The sequence below is a fragment of the Leptonotus elevatus genome, chromosome 12 (assembly GCF_054856555.1).
Source record: "Leptonotus elevatus isolate MCC_2025b chromosome 12, RoL_Lele_1.0, whole genome shotgun sequence".
Taxonomy (NCBI): Eukaryota; Metazoa; Chordata; class Actinopteri; order Syngnathiformes; family Syngnathidae; genus Leptonotus; species Leptonotus elevatus.
Window position 1 is genome coordinate 9,319,498 of NC_141250.1, and position 20,341 is coordinate 9,339,838.

Sequence of the window (20,341 nt, forward strand, 5' to 3'; positions counted from 1 at the left end):
CATGTGCGTGTGACAGGATTTTCTGCGCACACACACACCTACGAACACACACATTACACTAAAACGCTCAAATGAGCGCACGGAGGAGAAAGGCACACTTAACGTGCACGCTCCTGTCGACAACATTAACACCTTGGCGCCATAAAAGGACGCGTGGCCGCCTTTAATTGTTATTGATCATCAGGCTGACGTGTGCCAAATGGTCCGATTGATCACCCCCTCCGCCTCCAACTCCCCCTCCTCCTCATGTCTATCCTGCTGCAAGGGCAGCGGAAAAAAGGTGCACATCCACCCTTGATATTTATATTGAGTTCCTCCGCCATGTCGTTGGTTTATCATTCACGCTATAGCGCAGATTTCGAAGTGATCTTTTTTTTTTTTTTGATGAGTTTTTACGAGAGATGTGTGAGCATTGACGCCAGGCATCGGTATTGGGCCGATACCAGGCCTTATTTCAAGGTATCAGTACTTGCAATAGCGGCGATACCTCTGGTGGCCCTTTTACGATCAGGAAGTAGAACTATTTATAAGAATAGAAAATTGCCATTCATTTCAATCAATTTAAAAGAAAAATGCTATATTAGGATATATATGGAATATAGGCCTTTGTATGGTTGGTGAGTACTTATACTGGTATCGGTCTGGAAAACAGTGGTATTGGACATCCCTAATAATCATCATCACTCTGACATCACTGACACGATTCTGTGGTGGCATGAAATATAAAAGCCAAAGGAAAGCCAAACCCCAAGCCCCGTTTTACATGCTTACCGAGTTGAAGGTCACAATACTTTCTGGTGTGACGCTAGTCTGAACTGCACGTTTTGTTTGAGTTTTGAGGAATATGTTTTTTTCAGAATTTGTCCCACTTTGGGGCCGCTTGACTTTGGAGCTTCCGCTGTACATTGATGGGGGGACACGGGGCTGGAAGCGAGACAGATCCACGCAGAGCCGAAAGGGTGCCGGCGGCGCCTCCTCAGCTGTCACATTATTAGCGAGCACGCTGTAAACAAGGGGCCCCCGCGTCCTCCAGGCCCGCTGCACAGACGCATTCAAGTCGCTGTACGGTTCAGCACCGCCGCCCCCCCTCCCTCGCCTCTTCTCTGCCGTCAACAACGGCGACATTGTGATTCTGCCGCCCCCTCCCTCCGCTCCCCTTCCCTCCCATGCTGACACTGGGGCCTGGGCGGCAGCCACTGAACTGGCTCTATTCATCGCGGGCCAAATGGGAACTAAATGGCTCTTTATGTCACCAAAGGACCCGATTGTAATGGGGATGCGCTAGGCAAGAGTCGGGCAGCATTTTACCGGAGCTTTCTTGACTTTGCTTTGAATACGCTGCCGCTGCTTTCATGCTGGATGGTCTTAATTAAAGCGCGCAGTGCTAAAAGGACCAGCCCCCCCCCCCCCCTTCCAGAGATCACTCCGCCCCCTTTAGGATGAATGGTTTTGTTTAAATAGGAGCCTTAATTATTGGTAGCCTATAAAGGTAAATTGGGCTCTATGAATGTCAGTGAAGCATTCACACCTATGACGTCACCCCGCCTAAGGAGGTGAGGGGTTGGACTGGCATGTGCTCAGAGGGACATTTGAAGCAGGTTTCAGAAAGATAACTCATTGTTTGGTAGCATCTACATTTTACATGTGGCGTAAGAGTAGTGTTGACCAACCAGTGTGAAATCTGGGCCTGTTTAAAAACACAAAGCTAATGCTCGCAGGTAGCCATGATTTATGTGAATGCATAAATAGTAACTAGTGGATACATGGGATTATTGTACATTTAAAAAGAAGAATTATATATTTTTTGTTCATATACATTAAATTGCATTTGACCAGTCGCAGCAAACACCTATTGTGTGGCACCCACTGGAGCAGGGGGGCTGTTTAAGCGCCCAGAGAGGAGTTCCGGGTATCAGTGCCTTGCTCAAGGACACTGCAGCTGTGTCTCCGGAGATGGTCTTGAACCCGGGTCCCCACCGTGGGGTGACAATCTTAACCACAAACATTTCATTGGCCTGTCAATCCCTGTACATCACTGACATAGATAAATGAGAAAATATATATTTGTAATTAATACAGAATTTTCAGGCAAAATTAACTGAAATTGGATCTTTTCCCATGGCACCCTTGATGATCTCTCACAGCACGCAACAGACTCATTTCCGGTTTTCAAGCGTGTGCAGCTCTTATTTTATCTCTAGATGCTTATTAATTGTAATACTAATTTGCTGTTCATTGCTGGCTCCAGCCAGACGTGTATACACAAAAGCACTTACATTGGTCTTTAGAGACTTTGCATTTCACATTAGTTTAGCAATTAGCATTAGCTACTCCATCTTCTCATGTTCGTTCTTCTTGCTTGGTGTTTTGCATGCTTAGCTACTTGTTGCCACGGAGGCGAGGATTAGTTCCTTAGAGGAGAGGAACCGCACTGCGCAGAGCAAGTTAGCTTAGCACCTAGCGTTCGCGAACGCAGACCTATGGAGGTTGGTATGAAGTGGATGCAACATTTTTTAACCAGTTCATAGCATGACCTCTCCACATGTAGCATTCTGCTTCAGAGATCATGATTTCGATCTGAAATGTTCAATCCTAGTGTGTCTTGTCCATGGGGTTAGGCATTTGAAATGCGTAGCAAAACAAGTCATTGGGTGTTAAGCGCTACGGGTATCAGCAGTTCACTGTCTTGCTCAAGGACACCTGAGCAGTGGGGGATGTTGGGGGTGGATGGTCTTGAACTGAGGTCCCCACGGTGGCAAGCGACAATCCCATTTTTGCTTAGCTACTTTGTAAATGTTTAATGTACGTAAAACATGGCTAGGAACGCAACAGGAAATTGTTTTCTTTCTAATTGCAGCGATAGTCTCATGTGGTGGAGAGTTGGACTTTGAACAGCACAGATCAAAGTTATTGTTGAGTATTTTGAAAACAAAAGAAAGTGCCGAACTGAACCGAACCATACTGCGTGGTGGAAAGAAGGCTCATACTGTTAAGTTGGTGGGAGCTTTGCACGCCGGCTAAGTCAGGTGGAAATATTCAACGAGGCGATACACATTCCTGCTGCGCGCAGACGGCGGGCTAGTGGCCAACGCTCCGTTGTGCACAGGCAGGATTACGTCAGGAATATGGATGCCCGAGGCTCCTGCTGCTAAAATTAAAACTAGGCCCAACCAAGACGAGCCTGCAGAGGGACCGAGGAGCTTGGCGGCACATCCAATCAATGGTCCGATCATCCGGGGCGAGGACACTTAAGACCAGAGTGCGTAATTACGCTATGTGATCTCGTAAAGCCATCCATGAGCCCGAGAGAAAACGTCTCAGGGCGAATCGCGTGCAAGCCAACACCACAGGAACACGTGCCATCACGAGAGAGGCCCGTCTGTATCTCGGGGGGCTGCACTGGTCTCGCTCGGCCCCCCGGAGGAGGGGGAGGAGCGGCGGCTGTCACATCTCTGCGGGGAAGCGCTCCGAGCGCTCCAGACCGCGTCGAAACAAAAAGCTTTGTGGAGCGAGGCGAGAAAAGAGCGGGCGAGGGAGGGAGGGAGTGGGAGGAGGAGGGGGAGGGCGTCCGCTCTCCCGTTTCATGGCGAGGTCCCTGGAGGCCGGCACGGAGCATAGCTTCAATCAAACCGTGACGTCTCCTCCGGGAGCTGCGCAGCGGCGCCTGGAAAACCGATCTCTCCTCGGCTTTTGTTCACACGCAGGCCGCCTCGGCAGCGGCGAGCCTGTTGTCTTCCATCCAAGCGTGACAACGGAAAAAAAGAGCCCGCGTCTCTGACTAGAGACATGAAACACAACACCGTCCTTTTCGGATTTTATTAATTCTGCCTCCTCCCCCCCGCCTCGCCTTACTTGCGGAGCGCTGCCAAAGCGCCCGCGTGCTTTTATTGATGTGCTCAATCAGGGGGAGCTATTCCGTGCGTGGTCCTTATTGATTCCAGATTAGAAAAGCGGACAAACAGAAGGTTAATTGCTTTAAAATGGGGGGTGAGCACGGTTGTCGCTAAACGGCGGCGCGGCGATTTCGCGCATTCACTTGACGCCTCTCTCTTTTGGAAATTCACAAACTATTGTCTGATTTACATAAAAATAAAAACATTCCCAGTGTGTGGCCCCCTCAGCCGAGTGAAAATATGCTCATTTGAATTAATGTGGAAAGATAAGGCTCAGACGCGTGATTGCATTTTTATAATTAATAGAAGTCAGTTGTGCTAATTGAATTAGTGCATAATGAAGCTACTTTAGCGAGAGAAGGGGGGGGGCGTGAATCACCTGGAAAGTGCACACTTTCTTTGACAAAGACATCGTGAGGCAATGTTTCTGAGGAAATGTGAGGTCATGTGACACGACGGCAAGTCAACGACCCCCCCCCCCCCACCACCACCACCACCACCACCACAACATTGCGCCTCAGACCCCCTTGTTCCAACACCTGGAAAACACATCAGCCCCCGCGCTGGCCGCGCAGTGGAAAATGACAGTCGCACTATAAATAAGCAGCGCGCAAAATGCCAAGTATTCGGGTTTGCGCGTCTGCGCTCGGTCCAACGACCGAAAAAACATTCCCGGCCGAGCAGGCTCGGCTTGAGAGTTTGTCGGGTTATTGGAGGGAATAGACGGGATGACATTTGACAGCAGATTATTTTGGTAGCTGCAGATGACCTATACTTGTATGTATTTTGGCGAGCAGCGCCGCGAGGCCTAACCAAGAACGCTGAGCAAGATGGCAGCCTGCATTTGAGTCATCAGCAGCGACACGCTAACTGGTACCAAAAGTTTGAGGGATCACGCCGCCGCACACCTAAATAAACACGTCGAATCTGGCCAAGCGGCTGGATTCTAGGGCAGACAGGTGTGTAATGTCTCTTTGCGCTACGTGCGCAGTTTATTTGTGTCCGAAGCGAGAAGTGACTGCAATCTTAAACAATGCCGTGCTTCTCCCCAACCCTTAAGAGATTAGCGCGGATGCTATTTCACAATATCGATTTACCGCCACCAGAATTCACCGGGGTAGCAGCCCACGTTAACCTTGCCAAACTACACCCACGGTTAAAGCGCGGTTAACCCTTTATTGGAGGGTGGAAACATTCTTGTTAACTTTAGCATTTTCCCTGACTGCCTCATTTAGACAAAGGCTTGCCTGACCAAAGAAAAATAATACAGGGTAAATTCTGGTCGAGCAGAGTTTATGCTGAAGGAAATATATGCGGCTAACCCACATTAACCACAGGGATGAAGGTTCTCATCTGGGGTACATCAAATTTGGCCATAACGTGCGAGATTTTGATTGGCATGATGATGACAGTACATCAAGTCAGCGTCAAAAAGCTCAGAGTAGGTCCTTCAATGTTTATCAGATTGTCCAGTCATGACGATAAGCAAAGTGCTTTTGTAACAAATTGCGAAAGTCCCAATTTCTGATGCCAGTTTTCATCATTAATTTCCTGTGTGGATTAGCGATGGGGGGAGACTCAAGTGAAAACAAACCAAATCACAAGTCTTCATACAAAGTATAACTATTCAAGAAATATTGGATACATGTTTACAAATCTTTTAACTTCTTTGTTGAATTGTCACATTAAAAAAAGTTTGGCAGTGCAATGAAGCACTACTGGCCAAATGTCAAATGATCCTTTCGTTTGTTTTCTTAAAGTACACATCTATCTACCATGTCATCGATCGAATTATCCTGTTGCGACAATTAGAAAATGCAAAAGTATCCGTTTCCAAACGGTTGATATCATCTGTTCCTCAGCTGGACTTGTGAAATAGTTTGTCTCAAATGGTTTGGTCGGTTCGGTGGTCACAGTCACTTTGTCCTGCGCCATGTTTAGTTGTACAACAACACTCGCGACTGACGATTTCTCTGCAATATTACGTCTTTGGTATTCTGATAAACCATGTTGCATGTTTCTTTTACCTGCTGAGAAGAAGCACTTTTCTAATAAATTGTGACAGCTTTCTTTCCAGTTACCAAACCTTTGTTGGATTTTTGCGTTGAAAAGTAGACTCGCCTCGCTCTTTACGATCTTCCCCCCGATGTCAAGGTTTGCTTTAAGCACATTTAACCTTTTATTCATGTGTCAAAGCCCCCTGACGCCTCCTCCACCTCCTACCCCCTCCGTGCCTCTATCACTTAATCCTCCCCCTCATAAAAAGCAGAGGTCCCAACACGAGGCCCCTGGCGCTCCCAAACCTGCCCTGCTGCAGCAAACGCGTGCATTTACAGCCCTCGCCAGTCCTACGTGGATTGGCTGCTTACGTGAGGGTGGGGGTGGGGGTGGGGGGGGGGGGGGCTTGCTGAAGCTTGAGCTCTTACGGCCGCCTCCCTCACTAAGCTCGTTAATGAGCTGGAGCCAGCCAATACGAGGCGCATCGATCGTCCTAAGAGAGCGTCCCCCTAATTAGTGCCCGGGTGGCTCCAGGACAGAAGGCGCGGGGCGGCGCGGGACCACGACATATCGTGGGGGTGGGGGGGGACGCGAGCTTGTGTTGATTGGAGTTCAACTCGGAAGACGAACTAGTCCGTCCTGATCGTGGCAGCGATCGTTGGCGCCTGCTTCGCGTGCAAAGCCAAAATAAAACCTGCGATTAATAATACAACAATGGAAGGGGATGAAAGTGGTTGAGAGCTCAGGCGGAGATTAAGTGACAAAAATAGAGGTGAGGTGTTTATTTTTTTTTGTGTGGGGGGGATTTTTTTATTAAAATTAGTAGGGGGGGTTCTTTAGGATGGGGCACGAGAATGGGGGGCTCAAAGTCACAAAGAACACACCTGCTAGACCTTGATCCATGCATGCATGAGTGTCTGCGTGTGTGTTGTGTACACAATGCCACACGCACACGCACGCGCACATTTCCCTAACAGCTTCGAGGCTGACGAAAGCCGCCGATCAACGTCCACTCTGTCCAAACAAAACAGACACGCGCGCGCTCTAGTGACGCAGCCACACGCACGCGCGCGCACACACTGCGGGGATGCCCTCCAACTGAACCTTTTTGGCAGGGCGAGGCTGCCTTCCGTAACCTTGTTTTTTAGGCACGAGTTCCGTGTGCGCGCACGTACACGCACCCCACCCCCCACCCCCCTTCACCGCCACCCACGCATTCAAGACACTTGGTCACACGACACAGAGTGTGAAAACGCTGAATTTATTCACCGTGGGCGTCCGCCTGGCACTCGCGCCCGGGGTCCGCTTGACAGGACAGCCGCGGGGTGGGGGGTGGGGGGGGGGGGGAAGGAGGCCAAGCTCACGGCCGGACCCAAGCAACTCGCTTGTGTGTGTGTTATTTATCAAGCACATGCCATTGCCTCGCCGAAAACACACAAAGACCACCCTATGCGCTATTCTTAGAAGTGGCCCGTTCCGCTCTCTGTGTGCGCACACCACCAAGTAACCACCACCATCACCATGGCAGACTTCTTGTGATTTTCGGAGCCATCACGAGGTCCCTTTAGAGGGACTTTTTCCTCTCCGTCTCTCTCTTTTTATTCCAAAACATATAAAAGTAGAGATATGGCGTTCGTCTCACCTGGGTAATTCGGCGTCACTTCCAGCCAACTTGTGCCGTTTTTTGTCCTCTTTTTGCCAAGTAAAAAAAAAAAGTGTCGATCCAGTTATCCGTTTGAATTGAAAGAAAACTAAAGGAAAGTCATCCTTTGAGAAAAGTAGTTTCTAGTTCGCCCGCAGAGGCGATTTTGTTCCGTTTGAAATCCCGTCGAGCTTGCTTGAAGTGTCCGCGAAAGCACCGGTCGGTCCACCGACAAGATACAGGTGGCGACGTCCGAGGAGAAATTACCTCAGCTCGGTCGAAACTCGCGGCGGCGGCAGCAGCGCCATGTTAGCTTTGAGCGGAGCACGCCGTCCGACTCGGCTCTCGTCTCCGTCACTCCATGGCGGGCGGGCGGCCGCGCGGAGCCCGTCCGTTCGTCCCTCCGTCGTGTCGTCCGCCTAATGGGCCGGCTGGGCTGAAGCTAGCCGGGGCAGGGGGTGGCTCAGGTCCGGAGGTAGTTCCGCCTCGCGCGGTTCCCCTCTTCAACACGTCACCGAAGAAGGAGAAGCCGACAAAAGACGGCGAAGAGGGAAAAAGAAGCGTTGGTGGAGTGAAACACGAGCAGCCCGTTCGGTACGGAGCCGTACGTACGTACGTTGGGAGTGCCGCGCGGAGTGGTGGGTGAATGCTGTCGAGACCGAGCGACTCGCTCCACTCCCACTCACGCAGACTCTACCCAGAAGGCCAGTCGGGAGACCGCAATTAGCATAAGCCTCCAAGCGCGCGCGCACACACTTGCGCACACACATCAAAGAGACGCTGACGCACACACACAGACACACATCAGCAGTCGCACACACGCGAGCTCCGCGGAAACTGGAAAACAGAATAGGCGAGGCATTTAGCGGCGCAACATGAAAGTTGGTGTCATTACGGCGAGAAGACAAATAGAATCTAATGGAAAAGTCGCAGGATGGCACACTTATAACACGACTGTTGTTGTGACTCCGTTCCACCCCACTGGTTTTATAATTCAACTTTATAAAACCTTTCCCCTCATTTTTTATACAATACATATTTAAAAACTACTATTATAAACTATTTAACACATTGTGGTTTACAGCGGCTTGAACGGATTAATGCCTTTTCAGTTCATTTCATTACATGAGTCATTTGAGTTACGAGGCACGTAAGTCAAGGTACTGTACCACTATTAAACAGGTTTAAAATTTTGCGGATTTACACACACCACACCACAGGATAATCACTCAGGATAATCTTTTAGAGCCATCCGACAGTCACTTATTTACTCGTAGGGGAGGGAAAATGCTCAGGTTTGGCCAGATAGTGTTTACGTGAGTACCTTGCTTTACAGAGACACATCAACACTTTCCTAGGCCCCCCCTGAGAGATGGCCGACATTGGCCCATAGCAATGACAAAACAATGGCACCGCTGCAATGACAGGGTGTCGGAAATCCCCCGCTTTTTACTAGCTGTTGCTGGCTGGTGGCTGGTAAAGGTCCGAGTCGTCCGACACAACCGGAACCCCCCCCCCCCCCCTAAACACTGCAATGACACGTCAGGATCCGCGAGTCTACCTTGGGGCCCCCTTCTAACAGGCTTGTCAAACACACAGACCAAAAAAAAAAATGAAGCAGACTTAACACTCAGGGAATGCAATGAGGGAAAATAAAACTAAGAGGATGAAAAGAAAATGTGATAGTAGTGTTAACTACGGAGGGGAAATTCACTGTTCAAGTAGTCGCCATATTGAAAACAACACATACAAAATGGGTATGCCGAATTAACAATAATATTAAAATATTAAACAGTATCTAAGGCAGTTGTGTCTAAACTATGGCCCGGGGGCCAATTGTGGCCCGCCATCCATATTTAGGCGGTCTACAACATACACTAGAAAAATACATTTGCCACTAAGACATTTGTGTTATATACTGTAGAGCTTTTCTAAATATGCAAATAACTATTTATAATTAAGCAAATACATTTTTCTTAATAACGCTGTAGTGAATAATAAAAATTATTTTTTATAAGCAATGAATGGGTTCCTCCAATTTCTGCTCTACTTCAAGGTCCAAATTGTGAAAATATCACATGAGTGATTCCCAAGTAACTGTTTTAAAAATAGTCATTCTACAACAGATGGGATTCGGCTGATGTTCAGTGCAGGGGTTTATATTTTCTGGATTGCAGGGTCTCGGTCACCCTCAAATCTTGTAGAATCCAAAACTATGTGCCTTATAGAAAGCTGTTCAGGAAGCAGTTTTCCAACAAACACTATAATATATAAACAATAGGCAATTAATTGATTGACTGACTTTGGTGTTTTTGATAAATAAAAGTAAAAAGAAAAAAGGAGTCAAAATCCTTTGATTTTTCGGTATGTGGCCCTCGGAGGATCTAATGGATCTGAAAACCTACTCTCCATATAAGCCTCTTTTTTTTTTTTTAATACAGAAATAAAATCTAAGTCATAATGTCAGTGTGGTCTGAAGGCATGGTAATTAGGATGCAGGATGTTGAGGTCATGTGATATTAGCGTTTCCCTCCCAGGGTGGAATTAAAAAGCCGCACAGCCTCGGGGAGGGAAGATTCTGCCAGTCTGTCAGTGGAGCACGGCAGTGACAGAAGCCTGTCACTGAAGCTGGATTGTGCACAATGGACGTAAGCTTGCTCAATGTCTTATGATTTAATATTTTTTCAAAAGCTGGTGTCAAACTTAAGGCCTGGGGGCCAGATCCGGCCCCCACATAATTTGATGTGGCCCACGAAAGCAAATCTGCCAACTTCCATGATCCCTGCACAAAGATGTACCAACATTTCCAATTATCATGTGGAATATAATCATCTTGAGATTTTGCAAGATTTTTTGTTACCATTTTTACAGTAACTTAATAATTGAACGAACGATTATTCTTGACCTCTGATTTTAAAACTAGCAACCTATCAATTTATTTTGCATATTGCTTGCGTCGGGTCGAAATCTTGTACCTCCAAAATAGTCACTTTTCAGGAGAACAGGCATGCTTGTTCAAACATTAACACTGTATCATCAAAAAGCGCAAGCCATTTTTCCCAACACTTTAGATTGGTCAATAATTTGTAAAAATAAATAAATAAATAACACCAACACTTGTGGAATGACCAATAGCATAGTTTTTTATTTATTTACGTGCATTTGACCAAATTGTGACTTACGAGGTTTCGGCTCGACACGAGCAATATGCAAACTAAATTCTACCCAAATAGTGTCCATAGTACTGTGCTTTGATTATTTTTAGTTTTTAAAAGTAAGACAGATACATATGGGTGACGTATCAAGGGTTTCGTTTCATTTAGGTTTGAAAAAGAGGCAGCCTCCTGCTCAAGTGCAAAGGGAGGTCACACTAATGGGTGCCTCATTTTATATTCTGGTTGTGATAAAAAATAATGACACATGGTTCATTTTGCCATTGTAAAAAGCAATAGATTAGCTCTTAAGACGGGTACATCCATACCAATTTTTAACATGAATGATTTTTAAAATATGATAAACCTGTTGTAGTACCGAGACTGACCTGAGAAAGGCAGCATGGAGCAACATGGGCAAATCTCAGGTCGCTTTCTGATTGGCTATCGTTCCGCTTCACGTCACAATAACAGTGTCCGTAGCTCGGCCGACGTCGGTTTTGAGCACACAATGTGAGGATTTGCTATCGTAAATATTGAACAGGTTTAACATTTACGATTTGTGAATTGTGCTGCGGTGAGCCAAGTTGGTACTGCACAGCGGAATAGGGCATAATTAGGGCTGCCTGAAACATGAGAGACCCCAGGTTCGATTCCCCTTGACTGGCATTGAAGGCACTCAAGGTTGACGTGTATAGAAGCATGAGTATAAATTACAAAAGTGGGCTCTTTTTTTTTGTTTGTGTTGCTCATCAGACTAATTGGGGCCATGGTGGCATAGTGGTTAAGAATATGGCCTATGACCTAAAAGGCCACGGGTTTGATTACCTGAACTGGCATTGACAATTGCAACTGTACTCATGTTATTTAATGCTTACGGACGTTATTTTATTGCCACAAGGGCAGCATTTTGTTGGATGTTAACAATGACAATAACGGCATTGCATTCCAACCAAAGTGCCCTTGGGCAAGGCTCTGGTGGCCACTAAATTTGTGTGTTCATAATGGTAACATTTAACTGAATTGTGTTTTTCCAAACTGACGTTCAAGGGACTGAAATGGGTAAATTTGACATCTGTTGTGTTCGTTGTCATTAGTTTATGTACACTCGGTGTTGATTTTATGGCAAAAAAGTGCATTTTATTTGTGAATTTACATTTTCACATACCCAAATAACGCGCCACCTTTTCCCCAAGTCGGCAGATCTGTGAGGCATGAGGCAGCGGAGATGGAAGGGTGAGGTGTGTGTATGTGTGTGCTGTGTGGGGGTGAGGGGGGGGGGGGGAGCGTGGGGTGTCCGCTCAAGGCTGGGGCACATCTGTTAAGGCTCCCATGTCAAGTGAAGGAGGAGGAGGAGGAGGCTGAAGCCTGAGGTGTGTGCGCATGACGTGCCTGCGTGTTGGTGGAGCAGCAGACAGGCAGGCAAGCAGGAAGACAGTCACAAAGACAGGCAGTCGGGAGCAGAGTAGGAGTCGGAAAAGAGGAAGACTTGGCAAACGGAGGCTCTGGCTGCTTTTTCGACCACAGCTGTTGAAAGTAGGAGTTGCGGCAGGCAGTAAGCGCGGCTCTCACGTGTGCGAGAACAAAAAAGGGAAAGAGAAAAAAAAAACAGCAACGCTCAACTGACGGCAAACTGTTTTGCCGTCGTTTTTCCCCCTTCTTTTTATGTGAGCGTAGCGGGAGGACAGGAGGAAGGTCTTTGAGAGGAGAAGGGGGAGGAGGGGGCGGGTGGTTATCGTGCACACAATGGTGCAACTTCTATGAAAAGCCTGAGCAACGACGTGGTTATGTCCAACTGAGTTTTCACAGACAGCATCAACCCTCCCTCACCTGCTAAAGAGCCGAAAAAGACTGTAGTGTGCATGCCATGCCACTAGTTGGCGATATCACTTGAGCTGTTAGCTAATTCAGGGGACCCTGCTTTAAATAAGCATATATGAATCTTAGGGTTATACTTTGCGTTTGTAAAGTTCACATATAGATAACATTGAGACCTGCAAAAGCGACTGAAAAGTGTGTAATGTGCTTTCCAAGACAATAGTTCAGATGTATATCAGTTTGGGGGCTGCATTCTTAAATGCACGTAAATTCATTCATTTAACAAAAACTACATAAGCAGCATGGTGGGTAAATAGTTAGCATGTCGGCCACGTTAAGTAGTTGGGTTACCCATTTTTATTCGAATTTTCAAGAAATGCGAAAATAAAACTGAATGGAAATTCTAGAAATTCAAAAACGGGCCCAAAATTCAACCCCCAAAAAATTTACGCTAAGAGGGATTGGATTTTGAACGATAAAGTAAGGTATGTTTGGGGCGACGACAAAACTGAAATCTTTTTGGAATTAATTAAAAAAGTAAATATTAATGCTATAACAGATGAAAAAAATCACACGGCGCAGTTGCTTCCTGGTCTTCTTCTTCTTCTTTTAAATTACGGGTGGATCATATCTCTATGGTGTATACCACCACCTACAGCGGCGGAGTTTCAGCTCAATATTCGCAAACGAAGAACATGGAAACAAGCATAAATTGCATGTCCGTTTTGCGCATTTTCAGTAAACTTGCTTAAAAAATAGAAAAAATTGGATGGAAACCTGACTAGTGACCCTTCGCATGTCGCTGATACATTCCAGACCCACCCACGATAAATAAAAATCCGCAATATAGTGAAACCATATAAAACTAACCAAATTTGGAGACAGACAGACATTTTTCCTTCCATGTATCTGCACTCAGGAGACAAATCACGTGTAAAAGGGCATTGTTCTTATTTCCACAGAAAAAATGCCACTCCAAACACTTAGCCTGTTCTTTTTTCTCACGTTTGCTCATTAATTGTCGTCACAGGCAGGAAGAATAGTCACGCAGTGTGACATTTACAGTCATGGCTTGTGAGCAGCGTCTGCACAAACAAGTCATCGACAGTGTAGCCACGCAGTCAACAAGGCTGTTGTTGCCAGTCCGCAGAAAAACACAAGGTCGGGATTTTTTAATTTATAAACCCTGGAGGCCATTTTAAAAAAGGGCTCCATTTTGGGTTGTAAAATGCTGACTTCGTGAAGACCAAGTGTTGTTTAACGGGGTCATTCCTTTTTGTTCAGGTTTACGGATGGTGACTGTGAGTTTTCGCAAATGGCTCCATCCTCAAAAGTGCCATAAAAGTTCAAGGCTGCGAGAAAAATAAGACGTTGGTATTGTCCTGGAATTTAGTTTTTTCTTTTTAACCGAAGGCAAAGCAGCACTTCACGTGGTTCTGCCAACATTTTCAAGTTTGGCACCATCTTCACCCCTTGGCAAGGTGTCTTCGTACTCAGCCATGTTGGACCTCATCCCTGTTTCCCTCGCACTGACTTTTTTTTTTTTACACATGCCAGCTCTCAGTGTTAATATGTCACGGGTGTCTGCTGTCACTTTAGATGAGCGTGCTATCATTACGGTTGGAACTGCGCCAACAAGCCTGGATCCTTAGGGTTGTACGCACGAGCTGGTCCTCACAGAGTCAACGAAGCTCACCATTGATGATTCCACAGTCAGGTTAAAGGTTGGGTTGAGGGTACCATACCCTCTCACCTTGTGACATGTCGTGCCAGAAGGTAGGCTCAGGATTAAGGACCCCTCTCATGAGGATAAGCGGTGCAAAGAAAGAATGAAACAGTCCTCCAATAAATACGACCACATCGGTGGTGACAAATTACGACCAAGTGTTACGTATTTTAGTTTAGCGACCTCTCTCGGCCATGTTAAATAGCGCAAAAAAAATACAAAAGTGGGACTCGAACCCGGTCTGTCAAGTTGGAAGCTATTTGTCCAGTGACTGTTTTAGTGTTGACTACATGTTTTCTAACGCAACCTCACAGTGCCTTTTCCTAATCTCAACCATTAGTGTCCCATGTAAAGATGTAACGTGTACTGGTACGAGCTCACTGAAAGCCTCATCCTAACCCCGACCATTAGTCCGTGACGGTGAATTGACATACATGTCAACACTAAAAACGAACTCTACTGGACTGTGAGCTCAGTAAGATAGATGTTAGTCTTTCGACCATATAATCCGGGTTCGAGTTTCACTTTTGCATTTTTTCGCTAGAGGTCGCTAAACTACAATACCTAACATTTGGTCGTATTTTGGTGCTTTGTAAAAAATATGGTCGTTATTGTTGGAGGACCTGCTTGAAAGAATGGATGGAAATTAATGGCTGATCGTCGACCACTATGAAACCATGAAAACTAGTTGCAGAACCCCTCACACTGCGACAGCTGCCGTCACGTTCGGCCACATTCCTCGATGTACAGCACGCCTTAAGTGACGAGCATTCACTCATTAAAGTCACTAGCATTCCTGCAAGAAATGGTTTAAATTCTGGGTTAGCTTCTCCTTCACATTGTCGTTAGTTACTAGTTGGTAGATGAGGGTTACTGTAGGTCAGAGGTGGGCAATCTCGATCCTCGAGGTTTTGGAGGTTTTACAAGCTGATTCCAATCAACGGGGTCGTTATCAGGCTTACGCAGAGCTTGCTGATGAGCTGATCATATATCAGCTGTGTTGGAGAAGGGCAACATGCAAAACCTGCAGGACTCCGGCCCTCCATGCCCACCTCTGCTGTAGGTGGTACCCATGCGAGAAGAGCCAACGAGCCTGGCTCTTTGGAGGTCTTTACCAGCGAGCTAATGATACTCTCCCTTTACCATCGTGGACACTTTAAATGCTACTGAACTCGAGATACTGTGTTTGAATTCCATGTCGAGGTCATAAGCTTCTTTTTTGGTTGCAGACGGTGGCATCAGTAGTAAGTCTGGCGACCTTCAGTTGGAAGGAGTCCAGTTACAAGGACAACATCAGGAAGGTGACTCCTGCATTGTGGGCTTCAGGCACATGCCAGCAAGTTTGTCTCTTTGGAGTTCGGAGTCACAGAGCCATGCTCCTCCCCCTTTCCACATTGCGGTCACCAGCATCTCCTTCTGTCGCAGGTGGTGTCACATGTTGCAAGTTGGGAGACCGGTTGACCTTCAGTCAAAAGGAGTCAAGTTGGAGGGGTGGCCCCAGTGACGAGCCAATCATTTTGTCTCGTTGGAGTTCTTGGCCACCAAGCCAATGATCCTGACCATTTTCCCATCGTGGTCAGTTCCATTCTCATTGAACAGCAGAGCCTCTTCTTCTGTCGCAGGTAGTGTCAAATGCTGCAAGTTGGGAGGCCGGTTGACCTTCAGTTGTGAGGATACCTTTGATAGGTTTGGACTACTTGGCCACCAAGCCGTGATCTGTGCCTTTTCCAGATTGAGGCAGCCAGGTGGTGTCGAACGTTTTTAAGTTTGGAGGCCAGTCAATCTCCAGTTGGAATGACCTTTTGAAAACGGACCCTTGGAAAGATCAACCCCGTGTGCAAGAGTCTCCAGGGAAAGGTGAATGGGGGCACCCTGTGTGGGGTCGATATCAACCTTGGGAGTTGCAGCGGAATCTGGCTATCAAAGTCAGTTGGCTTGCCTCTTCGCAAATGTGGTGGGTTTACACGATTCTAAACCAAGGCAGGGTTGTATCGACTTTGGCTGCAAAAAATGTTCACTAAAAAGAGAAAAAGCAAAGCAGATGCCAATGTTTTCAAGAGATCTTTCATGTTTTAACCTCCTGGTCCTGGTTCCAGCACTCAGGGAATACACGCTGGAAAACTGGATTGTAGAATGACTGCGGCTTTCTTCTTCCGCAAAACAGAAATCCCCCCCCACTTTTGCCGAGAGCTGGACAGAGACGCATCAACAGCTGCGCTTTTTATGACCCTGAGCGACGTCGGCGGTTTTGAAAAAGCCAGCACGTGTCTCTTTGAGTCGGAGCGCGGCGAGCAGGAATGCGCTTCAAAGTCCGCCGTCCTTCCATCTCCCGCCACATGTGTCCTCCGTGCGCCGATTCAGGTGCGCGCCTCGTAAAAAGAGCAACTCGCCGTGTACACAGGCGGGGGGGGATCTAGACGGGCGTACCCCGGCGAAGGCGCGACGCCCTGGGAGGTCACAGTGATCCCGCCATCTGCTGCCGCAATCAGACCGGAGCACTGGACTGACTGCACATTTGCACAAAAACACCCCTTTGGTAAATATACGCATGCTGTCCTCAAAAACACACACACACACACACTGAGAGAGCAGGCTGACACACATTCAGGAAGGGCTGCCTGCCAACACGCACACACGCGCGCACACACGCACGCACAGGCTCAGATTGCAGGAAGCTCTTTGCACGCAGGTCAGGCCGCAGCAGCCGGGACTAATCAGCACGATCCACCTGCAGATTGTTATGGATCGCTTAGTGCAAGTCACACGGGCGCAAGCCAGCGCACGAAAGCCCCGCCGCGCGCGCGCACGCACGCACTGCGCACTGATGCCGGCCGGACGAGCGCAGAGCCTCGTCGACGTTGCACCATCACGAGGATCATTTGTTTTAATTCATCACAGCTGTCTCCCTGCTGTAGCGACCAGTTTTTTCCTTCTTGCACAATTCCCTCGCACTGCGACGAGTTGAGTCCAGGAATCAAGAATCCACCGACTATGCTAATTTGGTGCAAGATTACAAATCAATAGGGTTCTTGATTTGACATAGCACAATTATACTGATAAGGGACATATAACTTGGGGGATGGTCTTGAACCGGGGTCCCCATGGTGGCAGGTGAAATGATCTAAACTGAGGTGACAGCGCTAATAATTTCAGAGGCTAAAGTGGGCATAAGAACAGACATCCACATTAATTTAAGTGACAACTGATAGCAGTTTTCTGACGTGAAAAGAACACACCTCTTGTAACTCATTTTCCAGTATTCGATTAGGCATTGTGTATAAAGAATAAAAGTGCAAATATCTCTTGCATCTTATTCTCTGAATAAAAAAATAAAAAAAGATTCAGCATCCTATGCAATGCCATTATCCAGGTCATGTGATCGCGATGATTTATCCGGTGCGTAAACGACAGCCGCCTTCGTTCATTTGAGTTTGCTGACGTAATGGTCAAGAATAATGCCGTCTGGTATTGCAAAAAACTGCGCCAATTCTGATTGGAGTAATCCTCAGCACGTCAGGTTTCATGTCCTTCCGTGGGGGGTGGGGCAGGGGTAGGGCTGGCCTCTCCTAATGTGGGCTAAAGCGCGCTGAGCACAACAACATGTAGCTGGACTAGCGGGTAAAGGTCAGCCAGGATGTTTACCGTCCAGGTTAGGGACCGTCCACAAATTACTTTTCCAGGGTGACCAATGTAAATGGTCTGGTAACTTGAGCCTCTGTAACACGCAACTTGCAGACGGTCCCTAACTTCTACTCGCTATGGGCTGGCTGAATGTGTGTCCTTATCGCCACAGTTTTATCTTCACTTTCAGCTGGACACAAATCTTTGGCGAGTCCCCCGTGGCTGTACTGCTTTTGAAGACGTGCTTCTTTGCTATTGGTGTTAATTTTATCAGCCATTTTTAAATTTAGTCTTAGTTTTAGTCCAGTTTTAATCACACTTGTTAGTTTTTAACAGTCAGCCAACCTCATTCCGTTTTTATCTAGTCCATTTTAGTCGACTCTAAATCTATCATTTTAGTCCAAGAAAACTTAATTTTATTCGTCTAGTTTTAGTCAACAAAAACTGTCAAGGTTTTAGTCTAGTTTGAGTCAGGACAATCATTTTTAGCCTGGAAATCCAGACTCACTCGCGGCTGGAGAGTGATTGGCCGACCTGTTTTCGGCCGGTGCCGAATCGCCGTTTATGGACGCCTGTCCAAACCCACTTTCTTGAAAAAGAAAGTGGGTGTGGCTTGCCAGGCTAAGTCATTTTATGTTTTGTGTCAGATCTAAAACTATTTTATATAAAATTTTCTCTCATCTTTTTGATGAAAAACAACTTTTAAAACAACACACAATTACGGTATATCAACAAGTGGCTACTATGGCGCCATGCTACAAGCTAGTAAATTAGCCAGCATTAGTTAGCAGTTGGATTAATATTATTGTTGGAACGTTATAGCCGTTGTATTAATGGAACTTAATAACTATAATTTACTTCTTTTTTTAACCTTTCACCGTGAATCCACCTCCTGTCTGTTGACTTTGATTTTTTCCAGGGAAGAGTTCAAATTCACCATTAAAAAGAATAGCTGGTTCATTTTTAATAAATAGTGTGTTCCTTAAGCTTTGCTCTTTCAAGGTCACCCAATCACAGGAAAAGGCCAGAAAATGTCCTGCAAATCGGAAATATCGGGGCGATCATTCTGATATTTTCAGAGGTTGAAGTGGGTATAAGTAGAGATGTCCATGTCAATTTTGGCGACAATTGATTGCAGTTTTCCGACATTAAGTGACAATTTTTTTCGACTTGCCTGTATAACACGCAAAAAAAAATGCTTATAAATGTAATATATAACGATGAACCGTGATGTAGCGTTGACTGTTGAGTGGTAATTATGAATAAAATTAATCTTGTCCCTGCCAAGACAAAGAAAACTAGGAAATCTCTAAATGCTTCAATATCGGTCAGAACGTCGAGAGCGGTGAAAAGGTTCCCATTTTTGTTTTGAAGTCATTACGGCGTCTAATTTGCCTTGCGACGACTCAGCGTGTGGGTTGGTGAAAGGACACGCTGAAGAAAAACAACAACAGCGACCGCTTCCTCCCTTTTTTTTCTCCCTTTCTCCAGCGCAGCACGTGCAAGCATGAGCACACGCGCCCCTCCCCCCTTTCCTCCTCCGGTGTGGAGCTAACCGGTTGTTCCCCACAGGCGCACCACGCTGAGTTAGCGCGGCCTCGCCGGGGATAATTACAGGCAGGCTCGGCGGGGCGAGCGAGGCTCCAAAGCCAAAGGAGAGGAAAGAGAGCGAGGGAGAGAGATGGGCCTATAGATTAGGATCTAATCGATACACTGCTATAGGTTCATCGATGCGATCAATCAAAGGGGGTCAGCGCACGATCAATCAGAGGCGCACCTCCATGTGCGAGGGTCATTCGTGCAGAGGCTGCTTCCAACACCGCCGCTTTATAATCTATTGAGAACTCATTCAAGTACAGCTTTATTCTCGAAAATGATGCTTTTTTTAAAAAGAGAAAAATATAATTTGCATAAATTTATGACTTTTTTCTTGTGACATCCTTCCTTGACTCCATCTTGTGACCTTTTATTCTCATAACCTAGAGCTATTTTTCGGAAGCATCTTTTTCTCAGAATATTACGACTTTCTCATAAAATTATGTTTTTTTCCTTCCACATAACATTTCTATATTACCTTATGACTTTTTTCCTCACAGCTTACGACTTTATTTATACCCTTTTGACGAACATTTTGATTTTATTCTTTCATCCTTATTTTTTCTTTTTTTACTTGAACATTGCGATTTTTTTCTCGTAAATGTTTTCTCAGAACATTCCGACTTTTTCATGTAACATTATGACATTATTCAAGTAACCTTCGAACTTTTCTTGTAATTACAGCTTTTCCCTGGATTATTTTCCTGTTAACGTACTACTTTTTTATGTTGTGACTTCCTTCAAATTTATGATTTAAGATTTTTTTTCCAGAATTTTAGGAATCATCATCATCATCTTTTAGCAGCAGCCAATAGAAAAGCACCTTCAGAAGACGTTGCTCCCATGGTGTTTTTTAAATATTGCGCACAAGTAATACACCATTTAAAAAAACTAA

The 20,341-nt window shown here is 46.2% G+C and overlaps 1 protein-coding gene across 3 annotated transcripts in view; it reads right to left on the reverse strand.

The window, feature by feature from the left end:
• Positions 1-8,284, reverse strand: part of bcor (BCL6 corepressor) — a 42,300-nt gene extending 34,016 nt beyond the window's left edge. For 2 of the 3 annotated variants that reach the window (XM_086091535.1, XM_086091534.1), the window contains exon 1: positions 7,534-8,281. The gene's annotated coding sequence lies outside the window, so the exon portion shown is untranslated. Of the gene's footprint in view, positions 1-7,533 lie in introns of all 3 variants that reach the window. The other variant, XM_086091536.1, reaches the window with a different exon arrangement.
• Between the last annotated feature and the right edge of the window lie 12,057 nt (positions 8,285-20,341).